Raw genomic sequence first — 6696 nt, 5'->3', positions numbered from 1 at the left:
GATGTTTCATAACAAGCACAGCAGAGCTTCCAGTGGAATTACTCAGGCACATTCTTGTTAACAAAATTTGGTAATCCTCTAATAAAAACATCCAATCTGTATCTGGCTTCTCCCACATACTCCATAACCTTATAATCCTCAGTTTTAATAACATCTGCAGGTTTGGGGAATCAAGTCTTGCAAGTGACAAAGCAGATAAGAACTCATAGGATGGAAAACTGGAGACTGAAGATTGAAGGAAGGTTTGTAACAAAATAAAAGGACACAGAAAATGGATTTTTCTCTTCCCCCCCACCCCCTGCATCTATTAGAACAATTTCTGATGCATGCAAAGGATTGCTTTTGTTCCAAGGTGGCCACAATGAAATATTTCTGGGGTTTTGTTTTAATTTTGTTTGGTTGGGGTTTTTCCCCCTTCTCTTCCTCCTCACCTCCCTTTTCTTTCCCCCTTCCTTTTTCTCTCCCCCTTTTTCCCCCCCTCCTTTCCTTTTTTGCTGAGAGTAGGAAGAGCCAGTCCAAGGATTTCTCCACATGCCCTGGAAAACAGCTGGCTCCCTTATTTAACTGGAAGAGAAAGACTCCAGATTCATACCATACCACACCTCAGCAGCAGCCTTGTTTTGTACAAATGTGCACAGGCTTTGTGGGGGAAAAGCTGCACCAGCAGACCTCATTATACCTAACAGGAGGCTGTAAGCAGGTAGCATTCCCAGGTTTGCTCTACTAACACACACACTGGCGCTGGTAACAACTTGGCCCCTTCTTGTGTTTGACCTCTCATCTATCCTCTGTTTGGGTTTTTTTTCCTAGAGCCAAACATCCAGCTTCAGAGATGCTCAAATCCTTTGTGGTGCTGCTGGGTTGGAACTAATGGGAATCAGCTGGTCTGAAATCAGACCCCACAGAGGCATGCTGGATGTCTGTGGAGAGTCTAAAACCTGACTCTGTTTGTGGAAACTTTGTTCCACTGCCCAGTTAAAAAAAACCCCAAACAACAGGGAAAAGACCTCATGACCCCAAACCAAATCAAACAATAAAACAACCCAAACAACAACAACAAAACCCCAACCAAACAATAAAAAAAAAAACCCAAAAAACAACAAAACCCAAACCAACCAAAAAAAAAAAAAAAACCAAGCAGCAGCAACAACAACAAAAAGCAAGCATATGCAAATACAAACAATACTGCAAGTGTCTTCAGATAGAAGTGACCAGCCACAGAGCATCTTTGATTGGAAGAGACCTTCACAGAATCACTGAGGCTGGAATAGACCTCTGAGATCATCCAGTCCAGCCTATGACCTAACATCACCACACCAACCAGACCATGTCACTGAGTGCCACATCCAATCCTGCTTTAAACTCCTCCAGCCTCCACCACCTCCCTGGGCAGTCCATTCCATGTCTGGCCACCTTTTGGTGCAGCTTCAGGCCATGCCCTCTTGCCTGATCCCCACCTAACTACAACTTCCCTTCAGGTAGTTGTAGAGTGTGAAGATCATCTTAAATAAAATCTTCACCCCAGCTCTGCAAGGCCACCACTAAACCAGGTCTCTAAGCACCAGAATGCCCCAGATTAATTATTTAATCTGATATTAATCTTCCCAGAGAAGGAATTCAGGTGAAAATATTTACCCCAGAAACTTCAGTGTGCAAAATACTTCTTAAGAGTAAGCCACTTATAGAATAAAATGGTTTCATTTAGTTCTCCTAAAAAGGGTTCAGCCACACTGTGGCCCATTGGGCAGTTCAAGAAAACAATCTCAAGAACATACACTAAAAAGTCAAAATTATTTTAAACAAGCTAAAAAAACCCTCTTGTGTTCCTAATCCCTGAACATCTGATCTTCAAAACCATTCTCCACAGGAGAACTTTAATATGTGCCCAGGCTTAAACCAGCTGCATGAAACCAAGAGATGTTAAGGCCAGATGAGGGGCTTGGAACCTCTGAAACTTCAGATTGTAAATAGGATTTAGGATCCCAGGCTTTCATTGAGACAACAAAAGCAGAGATAATTAAAACATGTTGTTAAACTTAATTAGTCTCCCAGGGTTTCAGTGATGCTCACAAAAGCCAAGCCAGTAGAATAAACATGGCTAAAAGGGTAGGAGCCACTGCACCCTCACAATGATTTTTACTTTACCAAAAAAATGATTTTAATTTTTTTATTTCTCCTGCTTCTCTGAAAGCTACAAATCCAACAGTTCTTATCACAGCCTGCTTTGGAAAGCACTCAGAGGCTCAGGCCCTGACCCACAGGCAGTTTTCAAAGGAGCTGGGTACCCAGCAGTAAGCCATACCTCTGTGTCTGCATAGGTGACTGCAGCATCCATGGTGAAATGCCTGCTTTGAGAAAGCCCCCAGGACCTCAGCTTGCTATCTTGCAGCCTGCCATCTTCAAAGGTGAGGAACCTTCCCCGGAACTTCCCAGCTGTTACTGGGTGTTGACTTCAGCACCAGAGCAGGGCTGTTGTACCTGCCCCCACTCACAACGTTTGGGCTCTTATCAAAGCAGGACCTGCTGCCACAGCCAGGTGGGCTTTGTCTTCATAAAACATGATTGTCCTCAGCTTCTGTCCACCTCTTGTGCAGAGCAGAGCCTTTGGTGCCTGCAGGTGTGAGCACAAATTTAAGTGCTAATGGGAGGGCTCTTGTCTGTGGTGTGGGAGTACCAAGATCCTCCTGTGTTTGTAAATAAAACTTCCTAATTTGCCAGGCAGAGAGGATTTTACATTCAAATGCAAGCTTGGGAACAGGCAGAGCTTTGCTGGCTTTGGTGAGGTGTGCCTGACAGCACTGCCAGTCCTCCTGAGGGTGGGGGGGGACAGGATGCACTGGGAGACTTACAAACAGGTGCTGCTTGCAAGAAGTAAGAGGATCAGGAATGTGAACCTGTGGAAATGCCTTCAGTCTGGTTAACATGAATTAACTTCATCTTTGCTTCCATAGCTGAGGTAACACTAAAATACAACGAGTCTCATGGACTCTTGGCAGAAGGGACACAGAGCAATGTGGAGGTGAGCACATAACTGGAGACTTCATTAGTTTATGGATGCCTAAGGTTTCAGACAGCTCTTAGCATCAGGCAGCACTTCAAAAACACTTTGCCTCTCCCAAGGGAATAATGGTGCTGCAGATACAGTGATGTAAGGCCAGTAACACATTTTGGTTCCTATGAAATCAGAAGCTTCAGGGAGGACAGGGGAGGCTCATCAGCTCAGGAGTCACAGCCACAGAAAAACCACTAAAAGAGGCAAATGTTTTGCATTCACCTGAAAGCAAGAAAGGGAAATAAATAAAAGACATCAGGAAGTTTTTCTATCCTTTCTACAGGAGAAGGACAAGTTTGCATACATAGAAGAAGGAGATGTTTATCTTTACTTACTTCACTAAATATCTTCACTGCTATCTCACATGACATTCTGGCACATGAGCTGGGGAAATAAATGGGTCTTGATCACATTTCTATAAAGCAGGTACAGAGGGCATGGGAAAGCTGCACCCAGTCTGGAAACCAGTTCCCAATAGGATGCACAACTTGCCTGGGGTGCAGAGTTTGTCTCTGATTTGTTTTTATTCAGCCCTCCTGTTAATGACTTGGATGACAGAACAAAAAGTAAACTGATTAAATTCACAGCTGACATCAAGCTGGAAGGGCTGTAAATACACTGTGGGGAAGGATTAGAATTCAAAACACTTGTGACAAACTGCAGCAACAAGCAGGGGTGGGGGGAAATTAAAAAAAGGTAACTCACATAAGAGAAAGGTAAAATCCTCTACTTGGCAAGAACAGCCAATTAAAGAAATACAGAATGGAAACAACTGCACTGACAGCAGTTCTGCAGGGAAGGATCAGGCACAGATCACTTTGTGGTACAGAGAGCAGCACAGTCTGCAAGGCAAGGGCAGCTGACACCCTGAGATGGTTGTGCACTGCTCTCCCAGGAAGAGGGGCAGTCCATGGCAAGAGTGATCTGCTCAGCATAGCTGCCCTCAAAACTTAGGAGGAAAGCTTAAAAGCATTGAGATTGTTTAGCTGCAAGAGGGAAAGGCCCTTGGTACAGAGTTCATGAAACACTCCAGCTTGCATGAGGCTGTTGCAGAGAAGAGAATGATCTGCCCCTGTGTGCATTCCAGTGGATACAACCAAAACAATGAGGCTAATCTGCACTGGGAGCCAGGCTGGAGAGCAGAGAAACAACAAGTCAAGCCGTGGGTGATGGTGGATTCTTCACCAACGGTGAGTTTTAAGGACAGAACAGACAGACACTGTTATGGCTGGGTACAGTTTCTCCCTTTCAGACCTTACCACAGACACACAAGGGGTCATGAATGTCCACTTCACCACCACTTTCCTAGCACTCTTTAAAATCACTTGTATTTCTCTGTGCAGTTTGTTTTCCCCCTACTCTTGATACTCCATATCCTTTCAAATAAATTCTGGAGGTTATTTAACCTATTTGAGTAGGGGGCCTCAAGCCTATCACTGGCAAGAAGCATCTGGCAGCAGTCAGTACCCACAAACCCATCTCCTACCCCTGCTGTGACAACGGAAGCATCACAAGCAGCAGGCAGGGATCAATCTGTCATCAGCTGTGTTGTACACTGGAAGGACATAAACATCAGAGAATCACACTCATTTCATCTGTGATGATCATCAGACTTCTAAGACTCCTGCTATTAAGCATCATAAGAGGGGAGATTGGTTTGTATTTGTTATTTGTACATTACCACTGCTCATGAAGCTGACCTCCTGGCCCAGCCTCCCTGCATCTCCTCAGCTTTGACTTGAAGCCACACACAGTGCTGAAGTTGTGCAAATGCATCCAGTGTGTGTGGGGTGCCCTTTGGAATAAAAGCCTCCAGATACTTCCATTTATGGCCATTGGATACTGAAGTGGAGGGAAGTCTTGTGTTCATTTCTTGCCTTCTCTCAAACAGCAAATCTCTCTTCAGATTAATGTTATACAGCAAAAAGGATAAACATCTAACAAAGGATCAGGGAATTAATGCAAACACAAACAATAACCTAAATTATCTAATAGCAGGGTTCCACCCCTACTTTTGACATCACATCTTTATACTTTCTACCCACATGGAAAGATGGAATTCTGCTAAATTAGGCTGACAGACCCAGAATGAGTTTCTGAATGCAGCTTTTTCAAAAAGCTTACTTACACTTCATCTCTCCCTCACTCTCATAAAAAGATTTCTTCTCAAGCTATTAAAGAGGAGGAATTTAAAGAATTTTTCAAACTGGCTGATGTAGAGCAGTTTGACAGTTGCATGATCTTCTATTTTCAAGAGAAATTATTCCCTAGAGAGAAGAGTGTTGTTTCCCTTTTGTGTATTTATTTAACTTGATTTTGTATGGGTAATGCCCTGAAAAGCTGGAAATGCCTATAGCTCTTTTGCAAGAATATTATAAATGGATGCTTATCTCAGGCACTAAACATCTCTACTTCTTTAAATAGAAACATCAAGTCAAGGGACAGGAATAAACAGCAAGAGTAAGCCGAGACTGGTGACAGATTTTCCAATGCTGCAGTGAGAATTTTCTTCTTCTTTTCTTCATTTCTCCTTACAGCAAATGCAACAAGCTCCTTCACCATGATTTCCACGGGAGGAGGTGCTGTGTGCAGTCCAGCACCAGCTCATCCTGCAGGCTAAAACCACTCAGCCCAGGGCAGAACCCCTCTGGCTGAGTGCTGAGGCTCCATCAGACACTACCAGGCTGTGCTGCCCAGCCAAAGCCATTGCACTTTTGCAGATGCCCTGACAGCATTTCTGCTTTCTGGGTGCTGGTGACTCGGCAGCACTGCTCACAGCTGGAAACCAACACCACAGGCAAGCCTGGAACATGCCAGGGGTCACAGGAGCCTGGTGCTGTGCTCGCAGGCAGTTGCTGCATGGAGCACATGAGATGCCATGGCAAACTCAACATGTGCAAGTCTGGCAGCCTAAAGTCCCTACACAGTGAGCAGGTAACTCACCCACACAACAAACGCTGGAAGCTCCTGCTGGGATCTGCTGAGCCAGCAACGGAACACGGCTGGGACCATGACTTGGGAACTGTGCAGTGCCCCCAGCTGAAGGAGCTCATTAGGTTCCCAAAGACCTTGGCTCTGCTTCCCTCAGGCTACAAACATTCCCCACACCCCTTCTTTTAATAGCTCCAATCCTCAGCCATGGTGGAGAAAAGCAGCCAACTCCATCACCCACTGCAGCAAATGTAAACTCTGCATTCCCCGGGGGTCATTTTTATGGAGAATCATTCTGCTGTAAAACCACTGAGAGCAGACCCAACTGCTGGAGACACAAAAAAAGGCTACCAATTGCTAAAAAGGATCCTCTCCCACGCAGCATTTCTTCACCACATGTAACTCTACACTGGACAAATCAAATGATGTTGAGTTTAACATCAGGGTGATACAACAGGACGAGACTAACCCCCCAGCCATCCAACCCTGAAGGTCACGGATTGGGAACCTGTCAGCAGAGCTGCATATAAAGCACATAGTAAAGCCAAGTCTGTTTTATTCCTGTGTGGTCTAGAAAGTCTTGTAGAAGTTGTTTTGACAACTCTGTCTGGTACAGCCTGGGAGACTCTAGGGCACAGCATGAAATTCATGCTAGGATAGGTGCTGTACAACTGGGACAAAAGGAGAGCTCTGGTCTTCAAGCAGGGATTGTG

The sequence above is a fragment of the Indicator indicator genome, chromosome 23 (genome assembly GCF_027791375.1).
Source record: "Indicator indicator isolate 239-I01 chromosome 23, UM_Iind_1.1, whole genome shotgun sequence".
Taxonomy (NCBI): Eukaryota; Metazoa; Chordata; class Aves; order Piciformes; family Indicatoridae; genus Indicator; species Indicator indicator.
This window is presented reverse-complemented; position numbering follows the sequence as displayed.